The 16,215-nt window shown below is 42.0% G+C and overlaps 1 protein-coding gene and 1 long non-coding RNA gene across 9 annotated transcripts in view; one reads left to right on the plus strand and one right to left on the minus strand.

The window, feature by feature from the left end:
• Positions 1–16,215, plus strand: part of WWOX (WW domain containing oxidoreductase) — a 946,892-nt gene that overhangs the window by 285,064 nt on the left and 645,613 nt on the right. The gene's annotated exons all lie outside the window — the stretch shown is intronic.
• LOC144310194 (uncharacterized) lies at positions 6,553–15,195 on the minus strand. 2 transcript variants are annotated; one of them, XR_013375874.1, is made up of 4 exons: positions 15,060–15,195; positions 14,856–14,967; positions 9,993–10,127; positions 6,553–9,298 (listed from the first exon to the last, which is right to left on the minus strand). It is a non-coding gene; the product is annotated as an uncharacterized LOC144310194 (long non-coding RNA). The 2 variants fall into 2 exon arrangements; XR_013375872.1 differs by lacking the exons at positions 6,553–9,298; positions 9,993–10,127 and adding an exon at positions 10,136–14,664.

Raw genomic sequence — 16,215 nt, forward strand, 5'->3', positions numbered from 1 at the left:
AGCGGATGAGGCCCAGGGCCCGGCTGGCATCCCACAGCTAGTACAGAGGAGAACTGGGACCAGAACCCAGGCCCTCTCAGACTCCTGAGCAAATATCGAATAAGGGATCTGCTAGGGGAGTGCATATGGGGGAAAACTGTAAGGAGAGAACCACAAGGCTCAGGGAAGACAGGGCAGGCTCCATCCCATGCTACCTCCGGGGCACATTTCATAACCCGGTTAGTATTCATGTGTCATACTGGGATGTTATACCTACCTCATGGGCTTGTGTTGAGAATTAAAGGAGCTGAGGAATGCATAGCATCTAGAATGGGCTTGATGCTCAACAAACATTAACTGGTATTACTGTTATTACTGACACGTCTTGAGAATTAAAGATCATGAGTATATAGCATGCAGAACATGCTAGGTGCTCAATAAATATTTACTACTGTGGCTGTTTTTGTCATTGCTACTGTCATCATTATGTTTTCAGGCCAGCAAGAGGTTGCTTCTCTTCCCAATGAGTCAATGCCCGTTCTCCCAGTGATGGCTCTGGATCTGTCACTGAAGGTCTCTTGCAACCATTGAGCATAGAGACACCACACACCAGCCCAAGTAACGTGCAGAATAGCAGCTACGACTCAGCGGGTTTCCATGGGGCACAATGCAGGCTCCTGGCTGTCTGTGTTTTTCCCTTGTTTTTTGTTTTTTTTTTTTAACTAATATTTTATTTTATTTATTTATTTAGAGGATTTTATTTTTTTGTGTTTGAGAGACAGCACACAGGAGTTGTGGGAAGAGCAGAAGGAGAGAGAGAGAGAGAGAGAGAGAGAGAGAGAGAATCTCAAGCAGACTCCGCACTGAGTGCCCAGCCCGACTCGGGGCTGGACCCAACAACCCCAAGATCGTGACCCAAGCCCAAATCAAGAGTTGGATGCCCAACCGACAGAGCCACTCAGGTGCTCCCCGACTGTCTGTTTGAAGCTACCATGTACACCTTAGCTTTAAGGGAAGATCGGCCCTTTCTTGTTAAAGACAAAGGGAAGCGAAATACACGTGGCTCCATGAGGCTGTAGCCTCTCATCGTGGCATTTTCCCTGCCTTGCTTTTCAGCGTTTTAAGTCTGTTTAGGCCTTTGTTCCTGAATGAGCACCCGAGAGGGTAAAAAGTGACTATCTGGCCTTAATATGTGTGACAAATTATTTAATGAACATTTAGCCAAGATTTGAAATCCCCTTAGTTTTATCTTCCTCGCCTTCCTTTCTCCTGTGTTCCTGCTGGCGTTTTGGTCATGTGCGGCCTCGTCCCCACTCCCGTGCTAGCTCTTTTATTGCTTTTAAGTCCTTGGTGCCGCTTTTGATCCTATCCTCTCAGTTTCCTTTTCTCCAATTTCATGCTTCTTTCCAGTGGTTTTTGGCAGGAGCGCCACGTAGGCATTGGAGACCAGCGCGAGGAGACAGATGCCAGGCACTTGCATTGCCACTGCACTGTGTCTTCTGCGGACAGTGATGTTTGCATAAGTCATCAGACACCTTGGTCGTCCCTCACAAGGTGGGCAGTGATGTGTGTGTTTAGCAGTAATAAAGAGGACATGAATCTGGCAACCTGGGTTGTTCAGAAACTGAAACCCACACCTGCCCCTGCCCCTTCTTCTTCTTCTTCTTCTTCTTTTTTTTTTTTTTTAGTAAGATTTTATTTATTTATTCATGAGAGACACAGAGAGAGGCAGAGACACAAGCAGAGGGAGAAGCAGGCTCCCTGCAGGGAACCCGATGTGGGACTCGATCCTGGGAGGATCATGCCCTGGGCCTAAGGGAGGCACTCAACCCACTGAGTCACCCAGGCATCCCAGCCCCCACCCCTTCTTATGACACTAAGAAACAAACATGTTGAAAATGAGTTGAAGTTTTCATGTCATGTGCAAAGTTACTCAGTGCCAGGCTCCAGACCCCTAGTTTACACCTTTATGTCTTGTCTCACTGAATTTAATTTTAGGGTTTGCTGTAGTCAAACCATTGTGTGTCTCTGAGCAAGTCGCTCATCCTCTCTAGGCCTCTGTAAATTGAGTCCGTTGACCAAATCAGTTGTCCCATGGGTTATGGATTTTAGAGAACAGTATGATTTAAAATGAAATAAGAAAGGTATACTAATGTTGATTCATACTTTTAATTCTGAAACCATGAAAAACAAACGCACCACCATCAACTATCACCACTGACTAAGGAAGGGGTATTTTAGACTCGCCAGAGCAGAGGGAAGCTGAATGAAGGGATTCAGGGTTTGAATCAGGTGTATGCTGACCTGGCATAAAGAATTTCTTTTCTTCTCTCAAGCACCTATTTCAGCCTATGCCCTTTTATAAATATGACACCCCATCTACTTACGTTCCAATTTCTGTAGGTCTGGATCCCCGGGCATGGCTTCCCTGGGCCCTCTGCTTCTGGTCAGCTCCCAGGCTGTACTCGCAACACGAGCTGGGCTGTATGCATCTCAAGCAAGGCTCAGCTGGAGAAGGGTCCACTTCTAAGGTCATGTGCTTGTTGGCAGGATTCAGCTCCCCGTGACCTAATGGATTGGGCACTTTGGTTCCTCTCTGGTTCCCCTCACTGCATGGGCCTCCCCAGTGTGGCAGCTTGCTTTATCAGAGTATGGAAGCCAGGGAGGAGATAGCCTACCAGCAGTGTGAAGGGACAGCCCTTTGCCACTTGACCATGGAAGTGACATCTTGCTACTTTTGCCCATTCTGTTTGCTAGTAGTGAGTCACTGGGTGTGACCCACATTCACAGGGGGAGGATGTCACAGTGGCCGGAGACTGGGAGGCAGGGAGCACATTCCAAGTTTAGTTTCGTTGGTTTTTTTTCCATTGCCTTTTGAGAGGCTTATATGGTGGGAGATGTACTCACAGACTTTGATATTTTTTGGCCTCATGCCATCGCGTGTGTTAACCACACGTTGATGTTTTTGCCTTGCTGTTCTCCAGTTTGAGTTCTTTCTGTGTTCCTGTCTTTTTCTCTCTTTCTGGGCTGAGAGCGGTACTAAATGTACCCATTTTTGTTTTCTTATATATTTATGCATTTCTCCCTCATGATGGGAGATAAGATTTAGACCTTTAATAAGAAAGCTTATGAAAAGAATAAAGTAACGTGTGGATTATGTTTCCTAAAGTCAAATATTTATTTTCTTGCTGCTTTAGTAGAGGGGACCATGTTAATCGATGGCCCAAATTTTCTTTCTAAAGAAACACGAATTGCCGAGTTTTGTTTGAGTTTCAAAAATTGGCCAAAGACCCTGGACTTATTTTATATTTATTTATTTATTATTTTAAGCCATAAAGCTAGATAAGGCTCAGCAGTCATTTCCAAACCCATGTAGAATATTATTCTTATTCCAGACTATGTATATAGTCTTCAGGATTTCTTGTTTGGGTTTTGGATTTTTTTTTTTTTTTTTTTTTTTTTAGTAGGAATGTAAGGAGGAAAACAGTTTTATTTTACTGTTTTCAGAAAATATTATAGAGATTGATTTTAAATGTTGAACACATTGATCTTGAATGTGTTCATGTTGTAAAACCTCTCCTTTAAAATGTATAATAAATAAAGTATCTTATTTAGGAATATTCTAATTTCCCCTGTGAAATACCAAGCTTTTTCACTGAGCTGGGGCTTTTGTTTCTCCACATACCACCTTGTATAGAATCTGCACCACTTGAAACATTTCATCTTTGAGTTTTCATATGATGAGGTCTCTTTAATCATTTACATTTCGAAAAAAGAAAGTGAAATATTCTTTAAGAAGCCAAAGTAATCCACGGGAATGTATGGTGTTTGTTCAGCTGGATATCTTATTTATTTGAAGTACTGAGAGAAATCTCTTCTGACTGCTCAAAAAAGGGAAGAATAAACAGTAAGAGTGTCCAAGTAATCTGAGCTAGAAGGTCCCTCCTTTCACAGAAAAGTTATAAAAAGTATATTCGCCAGATCCAAAAAAAATACTGTATATCAACTACTGAGACCTGCATAATGTTTTCTTAGTATTCTCACTCTTTAGAAGAGAAAAAAAAACTGTAAAATCTGGGAACTTAAAAATTATTTTTGATATTTTAATATTCCTCGGCAGGTGAATGCAATAAGTCTGTTTTTCCTCCTGGGAGCATAACATGTCTTGTTGGCTTTTGTGTGTGCTATGTGTCGTTTGTCTCTTTGTTGACTGTATAACCATAAAAGACCACATAATGAAATTAGTGTGTTCAAAATCTCAGGGTTAACTCTGAGCACATTTCCTATAAAGAAGGCATTAAGAAGATGTTTAAAAGAAAAAAAAAAGAAAAGAAAAGACATATAACGTATTTCAAAAGAATTAGATTCTGGAATGTATCCAGTCATGAAAATAATATAGATTTCTTCTCCTTTTGTTCTCTGTTAAAACCATTAGGACCGAGCTGGCGTATTTCTTGTGCATTAAACGTCGGGGAACATACCAAATTCCTTTATCCTGGACCTGGGTCTTTTCTCTGTTGTAGTTTGCTTTCCTCTCAATCTTAAGCTGGAGTACCACAACTTTCAGTGTCATTTTTGTCTCACTGCCAGGCTCAAGGCTCTGTGGGATTCGTATTTAAATCCAGGGTGGAGGCCTTTTTCATCCAAAGCCAAATTAAAAAAATAAAAAAGAAAATAAATTAAGCTGACCTTTGCCATCTCTACCACTGATATGCCTCTATGTTACAATGCAATGTTAAGATTTGAAATGTATTCATTATAGTATGGGCGATTCACTGTGAGTTTTCCTCAAATGAGTGTGTGTTCTATGAGCCTAGGGGACAAAGCCCAATAACAACAAAAACCATAGCTCACCTTTATCAGGATTCACCTGTTCTAAGTACCTTTTATGTGTCCACTCCTTTATTTCCTGCTGTCCACAGCCAACAGTATTAGGTGGATAGGAGAAGAGCATGTGCATGTGTTTCTTGGAAGAAGAATGTATCATGATGCTAGTACAGAGGCCATGCCTGGGCTTTGACGGCAGAGACACCAGGCACCCAGTTTCCACCCTTCTTGATGGGAACCTCTATAATCATGGATAAATCACACCACATCTCTGGACCTCAAGTTTCTTTTTTCTTTTGAAATGGAGGAAGAGGTCTTACTGATTTCTAAGGCTACACAAGAAGCTCTTGTCGGGGATGTTGTCTATTATTTGACCATAAAACATGTGAAGCTCTGCCTCTGCATGTTAGAAATGCCCTCTCACTCTGATTCCCAAGGAGAACCCCCAAGGAACTACCATTATATCTTCCGCTTGGTAATGAAATAATAACATATTGCTGGAGCTCTGGTCCAATTTTGTGACTTCAAACCATATTTATGCTAATGGTGAACATGTCGACTTCCTCTGGTTTTTAGCGGCTCTACATTTTGTTCCCCTTATTCTATGCTTTTTCTTTCTTTTTTAGCCACCTTAAATCCCAATTTTGGAAGCAGGTCAAATATGAATTAATGAAGCGATTTAGGTTGAAGTACAGGCATATCCCCTTAAATCTGTTAATAACATCAGACCAAAGGCAACTTTATCTTGGTCTGCACTTTGAGGCATATTTCTGAGTCATCCACACCCAACGCAAGAGACGATGCAACACCTTTTGACAAAATGGATTTTTTAATAAGACCATCCTATCTTTGGGATTTTGGGAAGCTTTCACTTCTGTTTCCACTTTTTTGTCCTCATGTGATTAACATGATACTAGATACTGTTTGCTGTCACGCAATACTCCAGGTGCCCAGAGAGTAAACCTTTTAATTAGATATGCCTGTGTTCATATATGTGTATGCATATAATCACAATTCTTCAAGGACCTAATAAGCATATATTTACTTCTTTTTTGGTCTTTTTCTATTTCTCAACTACTCTTTTTCTTCTATGCCCATTATTGTTTTCCAGTTAGCTATTTATATCTTTAATAGATCTTTGTGAAAAAATTATTTATTTCATATTTAATTCATATAAAATGGTTTATAAAGATGACAAGAGCTAGCAATCCCAGTGTACATGGACACTTGCAGACAATAAGTACTCAATGAATGGGTTCGTTACATCACGTAGATAGGCATGCACCCTGAAAAGGTCTGCTTGGGGATAAGGGAAGATAAAACCAGCTATTTCAGCCTGCTCTTTTGATCGAAGCTTTTTTTTAAACTCTGTTTATGAATAAAACATTTTAATCAGAACTATGTTAACACTGATCAATTTCTTTCATGGGAGTCTTATACAGGGCGAATTCCATTAAGTCAATTAAATACCTTGATCAAGTTTTTAAACTTGATACAAAGATAGTTAAGCTGTTCTTTAAAAAATTTATTTTACTGAAATTCTTTTGAGCAGGACCTTTTTCCCTTCCCCAAATATATTGTACAGTGAAGATTTCGTCACTATTTTCTGTGCACACCAAATTTTACAGCTTTTATCTCATGAGCTTTCCTTTGAATCAGTTACTCCAACCAAACCACACTTTTAGGTTGGGTGAATCTCAGTTTTACCATGTGCAATTTTGGTCACCAAGTTTCTGTGATGGTTATTTCTGCCAAAAATATGTGTTATTTATTTGATGAAAGACCAGGATTCATTTCTTAGCTAATACCGAAGAAATTCCTCTGCCAGTCTTTTCCGATATCCTAGGGTTTCTCAGTTACCCAGGGTTGATCTCTGAGGATGTTGTTAATCTGATTCTTTTACAAACTTCCAAAGAGTTGAATAACTTTGAACCGCTTACCCTTTCTATTGTTGTGGCCGAGCAGGTAGTAAAGGGTGAGTCAAGAAGTCCTATTGTTGGTCCAGAACAGTATATTTCAAACTCTCTCTCTCTCTTTTTTAAAAGATTTTATTTATTCATGAGTGACACAGAGAGAAAGGCAGAGACATAGGTAGAAGGAGAAGCAGGTCCCTGCGGGGAGCCTGATGCGAGACTCAATCCTAGGACCCGGGTTCACGCCCTGAGGCAAAGGAAGACTCAACCACTGAGACACCCAGGCGTCCCCAAACTTTTTGATTACCACCAAAGTGTTCTATGTCACACCCCAACACATGGTTCCTTAAGCTTATGCACTTATGTGTATCTTTGTGAATCGTGTGTGTGTGTGTGTGTGTGTGTGTATGTGTGTTTGAAACAAACATTTTATGGAACAGTCCTCCTAGCTATGAGCAGTGTTGTCTATTGTTTTCATCTTGGTTGTATTTCATTTTTTAAAGTGCTGATTGTGACCCAGTTTTACCACCCACTAAATAGCAATCTGTCCTTCAAAAATTGCCACTCTAGAACTATTTGATCTGCTCCCACCTGACAAATGTTCATTGAGTGCCTCATGTGCTGCCTTGGGGGTTAGAAAATGCAAAAGTGAGCAACTCTTTATCCTTGGCCTATGGGCACTTATGTTAAACAGGGAAGAGATGTCAAGAACGTTGGGGTGAGGAGACATGGGCACCACTGGTCCTATAGTGTTTCTCCTTTGGGGGTTGATAAAAGAGTAGTCACATAAAATTGCGGAATGGAGATGACATTCTTACAGAGCCTTGAAGGATATGTGGGAGGTGAACATGTAAACAAACGGAATATTTCAGGTAGACTCTGCAGCAGTGGTGGGGCCAAGACTAGTGACAATATTAAGGATGTGCTGAGAAAAACTCAGCAATCAAGATAAACAATATTTAATGCAATATTTAAAAAAATCAAAATTAATGCAGATAATCACGAGAAAATTTCTAATTTTAGATTAAAATATTGTCACTGTTATAGCAAAGGGTCCATTAATGCACATGGACTTGTGATGAGCCGTGCAAGAAGTGAAGGCAAAAAAAAGGCCACTGAGGGCCTAGTTGAGGATTTGGGATCTTATAATCTCCTAATAAGATTCATGATGGTGGCAATAAGATAATAATGATGAGGGGAATGACATAAAATTATTGAACGGTTGCTGTCTTCCACAGTTTGTGCTGTGCACCTTATATTTCTCACATTAAGAGTAGTATTCCATGTTATTACTGAGGAAACTTTTCAGGATAAATACCCTGCTCGAGGCCATTTAACTAGTAGGCAGTATTGTGGAGATTCGAGCTATTTCCAATGGACTCAAGCACTCAATCTCCAAACCCTTGGCTCTGGGTTGTGTCTGGGGTTTGAAGAGACCATTTTTATGGCAGCAAGAAAGTGAGTTGGGGAGAAGAGGTTTTTTTTTTTAGCATAGAGACCAATAGGTAGGCTGAAAGAGTTGGCCTTTTGCAAATTTTGTGAAGTTGTATTAGGGGCCAGGAGATAAATGTTGCAGAAGTAGAAGGAGAAAGAGCTTTTGATCCATTCACTGAACATGGGAGATAGAGGGGCAGGAATATATAGGGGGTATATACATTTGTGGATGGATTTGTTGATATGCCCACATGTGCACGCATGCACAAACAAACAAGTAAAGGAAGATATCTGACATTTAAGTTTTGTTTAGTGCGTAACGAAATACTGTCTTGTCTTCTCTTTTCTAAAGCAGTAGCGTTAAATTCTTGCCTTAGGGATACCGGATAAAGGTGACATGGGACTGTATTTTAACATAATTCAAAGTATTTTTCCTTCAGAGAGGTATGTTGTTTATCTCTATAAATAACTATTAGAATTGTGAATCTGTGGTGTCTCAGAAACATATTGATATATCTTTTTAGTGATGACACCTAATGAATGATGTAGGACAGATTCTAAGAAAAGAGTATTTAGAATATCCACATGTGTCACTTCCATAATATGTATAAAAATTATCATGCCTATTCATTATTTAAATAGCTGTGGCCTTTTAGTGAATACCAACATTAACAAACCATGTTAACATGATTTAAAATACGTAATGAAATTTGCAATGCCATCTGATGACGGAGCTATCAAATTAGCACACAGAGCATTGACTGATCATCCTTATAAAGAGCTGTTTGCATTATGAACAGAGAAGATGCACATCCCCTTGTGGGCTGGCAACATTTCTGCAAGCATTTTCTTAAGCAATGCCACTGGCAGGATGGTTTATTCGATGTTGAAATGTCATGCCGTGTGTGCCCATCCTACGATTCTAATCTGCTGCACACTTAGGGGAGTTGGCATATGTTCAGACTGACTGGTAGTGTTCTCTGCGATGGTGTGTGTGTCTGTCTGCTTCCTTTTTGTTCATTTCGTTACTGCTGTACTCATTAGAGGCCTTTCCAAGGCCTTCCTCAGTTCTCAGATGACGGCTCTTCTGAAGCAGGATTATCCGGGAGTAGCAAAAGCTCTCTTGCAGATATGCCATTTCACCACTTTGAATAAAAGAGCAAAAATTTGTCTCATTCAGTCCAGATTTGCTACTTGCTCTCTTGGTTCTTTCAAAGTAATGACTAATTACAGGTCTTAGCGTACAGAGCTTCACTGTGCAGGTGTCACTTCATGACTTACACATTTGTCCTGAGCGAGTAAAGGTGAATTCAACCAAAGGTAGTGGCTAGAAATACAAAAACTCCTTTTTTCTTTCTTTCTTTTAAATTTACAATTATTTCTCCACCCCCACCCTCCACCCCCCTGGCCGCACCCCATGCTAAGCTTTCTTTTGGGAAATTGTAGTAGCCCTTCCTATATGAGACTCTCTGCTTTTACAATATTCATGAGGATCACAGAAGGTATGTATAAAAGAAACGTGACCCTAGCAGCTTCTGCTGGACCCGGGAACTTTCTTGACTCTCCATGCAGGAGGTCACCTGAAGGTCAGATGAGGAAACTTAGGAATCCCCCCAGAGATGAAGGGTGCTCAGCTTGCTCTGGTTGAACTTGGCCTGCAGACTGTCTCAGTGTTTATCCTCTACCTTTCCCCATTCCCTGTCAATGGATCGTTTTGTTTTGTTGATACAGCATTGTTTGACCTAAATGTTTATTAATTTCATCCCGTATATATATTATATATATAAATTTTAAATTATATTATTATGCAACATTTGGAAAATAAACAGAATATGCTACCTTATTTTTTTGCATTAATATACAAGGAAGACAATCTGACATTTGAAAGTGTACACACACACAGGAATCCATCTATAAAGTCATGCGAGTCCTGGAAGCTGCTGATAGGTGGCGCTACATTTTACTTGTGTGTGGCTAGGGGGCAAAACAACAGAATGATTAGTACATCCTCCTTGGGCCAGGGGAAGAAATAAAACCCTTTATTTCCAACAATTTCCATTCCCCGTGTCATCTGGGTATTTAATTGACTTCACTTACAGGACTGCTTGAAGTTTTCCCAGGCTAGTTGCTACTATTAATTATAACGTAGAGGGATAATATTAGTAAACTAATGGATTGCAGTTTCTAAGTGGAGGCCAGCAGATGACTTTGGAAGAACTGATCCACAAGCACCTGGCATAGTTGGATGAACTAAGGCTCCCTTTGGTAGTCTCAAGTGGCCACAGTCCTGACGTAGCCCTGGAGATTATATAGGCTGATCCCGTTAGTTTAGAGATCAAGAAACCGAGCTCTGAAATGTGAAGACCGTTTCAAGTTCATGCTGACAGAGTATTCACGGCACTATGAGACTCTCACCTATTTCACATTTTAACTGACGTGGCATTTCCAGTATTTTGAATGGATGCATATTTCTTGCCTAACTGGATATTTCGAAAGTGGCTTGGGAGTTAAGCCCTTTGGTTTTTTTTTTTTTTTTTTTTAGTAATCTCTACCAACATGGGGCTTGAGTCCCATGTTCTTCTAACTGAGCCAGCCAGATTCGACACCCCCCTCCCCGTGCCGAAGGCCTTCTTGATGTTACAAATGAAAAATTGCAAGATTTCAACTTTAGAGTCCCAATACATAGTACATAACAGAATAGTGAATGGCTCTCCCAGTCCTATTAGTTCACAGCAGGGCTTCTCTAAACCAATTTCAGAATATCTCGGAATCGTCTTTGATTGGCTTACCCTGATTTTGCCTTTCTTGTTAATTATTTGACCCCAAATTTAGCTGCGTAGTAACTTGGGTGTGGCTTTGATGCCTGTAGAGATCGTCACTGTTAAGTTCTAGAAGCTATTTCACTTTGAAAGTTTCAGTAATTTCTGGCTATTTAGGACAAAAAGCCACAACTCCTGTGCCTCTAATTATGGTTGGTACTAAAGCCCTATAGGGATCTGTGTTGGGGTGGGGGGGGGTGGTAGAGGTTGGAATTTCATAGGTAGGTTCTGCATCATACTAGACATCTCTCTGCCCTGTACACATAGTTTCGTAGATATTTACGGTCCAGGATATTCAAGAAAGCCAAATTTTTAAAAAGTATTTTGAAAGAGAAATACCTAATTGTTTCTCTTTATGCAAATCCAAAGTAATTTTCTCCTGGAAAAGTACTAAATATACACTTTGGATTTCTCTCCTCTCTCTCTCTGAATTAATCAAGTGTAGTTGCTGCCTTAACTTGCTCAGCTGGAAACCACTGGCTTGTAGGACACCAGGCTCACGCGATGAGTTAAACACAGGGACCCCCGAGTATGGAAATGACACAGAATATTCATAAAGTCAGGCTGTGTGGCTTCCCAGGAAGGTAACCCTGCAGCAGGCTGTGTTTCTCTAGTGTCTATAAAACCCAGTCTACACAGCAGCTCCATCTGTGGGTGACAGGGATTTTGCTGATGGTTTTAAAATCAGGGATAGTTTATTATTATTATTTTTAGGATATTTTAGCACACACTTTTACTGAAAACGATAGCATTTTCAGTGAGATTTAAACCAAGTGCCATCATTCTCCTGGATGTCACTCTGACCCTGTAACTTTGGCCTCTCTGCAGTGCCTTTGCACATTCATTGTGACATTTTGTTTGAATTATTTTCTTTTCACATGGGAGGCGGGGATGGGAGTGCGGATGGGGTGCACTTGGAGCAAACGGAAATGGAAATGCCGCGTCAGTTACTAACCTGGGAAAGTGAAAGCGGCCCACAAATTCCCAAGGTAGCCTTCCCAGTCTTGGGTTTATCTTTAAGAAGCTGGCTGAGGATGGAAGCAAGGAGTCACGAATATCAGGTTCGCACTTTTCTGTGGATTCTGGGTGATCAGCTTAAAAGCGTGTATCTAAATGCACACTCAGCTTATAATAAGTCTCGTCTGTTCACATATTTGAGCTGCCACTTAAGTGTGGGCGACAATATCAGATAAAGTCCTTCTTGGAACACAGTGATCCCCAGAGAGTCCACAGTGTTTTTCATTGCAATCATATTGAAATCTGCAGCCATATATTTTAGGACGGTCCTATCTATAGTATTCTCATTTGAGCACCCTTTAGATTGTTTTCAGGATTACATGGGAAGGACAAGAGGGTAGAAGAAGCATTTTGCTAAGTGCCAGGCAATGGGCCAGGTGTGGTTTATAGGTCATTCCAATTACTTTACCTCCCACAGGACCCTTTGAATTATAGGCTATCATGCCCATTTTAGAGATGAGGAAGCAGAGGCCTTGCGTACCTTGCCTCAGTCATAGGGCCAGTAAGGGGCAGAGCTGAGCATCTGATGTGGGTGCCCTCCCCACTGCATCTCACTGCTTCCCCGAGATGTACCCTAGAGCATACCAAGGCTTCTGCAGGCTCCAGCCATAACCCCAGGGCTGAGTGTGGTTTCTGGGACCTGCACCATGGATGAAGCATGGCATTGCTGCCAGAGGAGCTGAGGTGCTCCTCTGTGGTTTGGGAACCTATGCTCGGGAATGAGACAGTGGCACATGGTAAGGATGGGTCCAGTCCTGACATTCCTGAAGGCTGTGGAGGCAGCTTGTGCTGTATCATCTTCTTAGTTGTTTACTGCTCAAGAGCCCACCTTGCTCTTCTTTCCTCCTCAAATATTAGTGCTTCAGGGGCACAGATTTCTCCAGCGCTTATGGAGAACAGACCAGAGGTTGTGCGGACTAACTATTGGGAAATTCCCTGCTCCTTGTGTAGAACATAGGTCTGAATAACTCGGATTTGCACTTTGCTAGAGGAAAAAAACTAGCACAGCATATGGCGGGCACGTCCAATGACCCGCTACGTCCTTGCCTTTGAAGAACTAGAGAGTAGATCTGACCCCTTTTAGAGTATGAAAGGCTGTGTATTCTGAATCGATCCAGGTGACCTTTGAGGGTTGGACCTATGAGGTGGAGGGGTCCTTGAGCAATGCAATATCCAATATTAAATGGGTGCTTTGAGTTTTTGGTCTGCTCTTTCATATTAGGAAATATCACTTGCATCACCCTGCAAGTTTGCAAAGTAATTTTCTTGGAGAATAATGCTGATTGCAGATATCACTGAGGATATGAATATTGCTAATCACATTTGTCAAATTCTAGGCACAGATGTAACTCATGCTGCGGCTCAAGTTTCGAGCTTCACTGGTGTGGTGTTGGTATTTGTCAGACCATCCAGTCATTAATCTGTTGCCCTCATGTGAGTTTGGTGCAACAACATAATGTGTGGAATTCCATGTTTGATATATATTTTAAAACCTGATTAAAATGGCACATGGGCATTTCACTATCCATGAAAACTGTACCTTTCACACACACTCGTAATAAATCCAAGAGCCCACCTAGCAAATTCTAGCTTCTCCTGGGTGTCCTATATTTAACATAGGCCCTCCTAGCATCTGAGTCATCATGTGCTGAACTCATATTGTCACTTATCCAAATGAGGAACTAATTAGGAAGGCCAGAAAGGGGGAAAATGTGGGAGTGTACCTGGAGAAGGTAGGGAATTCTGGGTTGAGAAACCCCATCCACACAAGCCAAATGTGTGGGTAGCTGGAACTCGAGATCTGATTTAATGAAAGAAGAAATAAAGACAAGCCAAACGGGGCCTTTTGCAAGGTTCCCCACTTGGGTACGTCTAACCCAGAGACCAGCAAGGCAGCCAGGAGCAGCGCAAAGCTGTTTTCAAAATCAGAGCCAATTGCCGCCCCCAAAACCCTTGCAGGTCATGCCTGAATACCTTCACTGTGCCCCATGTAAAAATACACTTGGAGGAGATTGGACATGCCCTATGAATTATACTTATTTATTATCATTGAGCCCTCCCTTTTTCCGTCATGCTTTAGAATTATGGGCTGGAGCAGTTCTTAATACTCTATTTATTTTAGGGGAGGAAAATGTTTTTCTTCAACCACAACATTCATGCAATACCAACGGCTGGCAGTTTCCCCAGCATTTAAGGAAATATTGTTGCAAGGCTTTTATGTTCTATACTTCAATCAGCCAGACCCAGCAGTATCCCAATAGAAGGACCCTCAACAGACCATTTTCAGCATTTTGCTACAATTAAACTCCTCTGGTTTTAGCCCTCAGGCAATTTAGTACCTTTTTACATATGCACATTATGAACTTTTGACCAGGGTCTAGCAGTCATATATTAGAGTGCTGCTCTTGAAAGCAGGCTTAACAAGTTCCTTTGAGTATTGCAGTTGGAGTCAGTCGTGGAAAAGGTAATTTAAGCAACTTGCAGCGAGGCCATTCAGAATCTCAGCGATGATCCTAAATATCTCTCTTGCTCGCTCTCTCTCTCTCTCCCTCTCTCGCTCTCCTTTTTTTTTTTTCCTTTCCTTGTTTCCTCTGGAAGCTGGTAGCAAGAGCTTTCAAAGTCTGTGATTGATCTTTTATTCAGTAGCTAACGAGGGCTGTGATTCTATTAGCGCGCTACAAGGCAAGAGAACAGTGATTTAATGAAGTGTCTAGTGAGCCGGCCATAGATTTATCCTGTTGTCGCTAATTTGCAGTGCCGTTGTGAGCATAAAGGAAACTGCACTCACACTGCTATTAAGCAGGTATTTCCTTAGTAAATTGTTGTAAGGTCAGGTACAGTTATCTCAGCAAAAGCAATGCCTTACCTCTTCAGTGTCTGCAGATGACAGCCGCCGTGCTGAGTGCCCACTGAAGTGGAACCGGGGAGATCAGAGGTCCGTCTCCAAGTCGCCCTTAGCGGAGGCAGGAGCAGATGAACTGCCAAGCAGGAGTAATAGAGTCATAATTGGTGATTAGAACTGGTAAGGTGCAATAACATCTTAATACAAACTGGCGTATGTTATAGTTACTGTCAGTTGCTGTAAACTCGTCCCGCTGCCTGGACTAGTTACGTTTCCCTTGATTAGCTCCGAGAAGCTGGGCGGCGGCGGGTGCGCCAGGCGTGCTCGCGGAGAGCATCCGAGCTGCGCCGCTTCCCGGGGTCCCGCCCCGTGGTCCCCGCTGTGTCTCCTGGGCACCCCCCACCCCCACCCCCTCAACCCTCGTCGGAGCACAACGGGGTAACCTTTCCCCACCACCCCGGGAGAACCGTGATTTCATAAGTGTCCTCTGATCGCCCCTCTTTGCAGGCGCAGTGACATTTATGCACCCTGGCTTTGAGGCGCGTTGAACTTTTGTTTTATTTGCCTTTGCCAAGGGGAGGTATTTGCTTCGTGTCAAATCCATATCCCACTGCAATTCTGCGTTCACAGCAACAGATTTGGTCTCGCCGTGCCAGAAGGAAAACATGAAAGAAAAGAATACGCGGCACTGAGGAATCTTGCGTTTGAGGCTGGCCTGCTTTTTAGAATGCAGTGGGTATCTCAAGTGCAGTGCACATGAGTGGGGTGCCCTGGCAGGTATGGGGAGGCGGTGTCCATCCGTGGGAAAGCCTAATTGAGGAAATGCCTCTATGATGCTTGAGGAAATGCCAGGCTGGCTAAAAAGGATAACCGTTGAAAAACAAGGTGTCTAACAGCAGATTTACACATGACTGGAGATTCCTCTCTGCTCTGCAGCGTAATTGTTCTTTAAATTCATAAAAGAAGAAGCTACCCAACATTGTCCAGACATACTGAGCAGCTGTCACTATTCATAAATATAGGTGACTGGTCATTTGTTTTGTTTTGAGTGGGGTAAGGCTTGGCAGGATGCCTAGGAGCCAACAATGAGAAGGGCTAAGGAGATAAAGGGCCAGGACACATTTTATTAACCTGGTACATAGTAGGTTCTCAGCAAATCTTGTTTGATTCTGCGGTTGTAGAATCTTGTTATGCAGTTCTCACCCTGACCCATAAAACTCGGCCAGTTCTCACGCTTATTTCGCCCCAGGGCGGCCATGTGTTAGGTTAGTTAAGGTTTATGCTCAAGTAAAGAGTTTAAAGGAGTGTTTTATAATGGGGCCCTGTTTGCAGACAGTCAACTGGATGATAAGAAAAGGTTGAGTGGAACTCCCTGATTTCCCAC

This window comes from Canis aureus, chromosome 3 (assembly GCF_053574225.1).
Source record: "Canis aureus isolate CA01 chromosome 3, VMU_Caureus_v.1.0, whole genome shotgun sequence".
Lineage (NCBI taxonomy): Eukaryota > Metazoa > Chordata > Mammalia > Carnivora > Canidae > Canis > Canis aureus.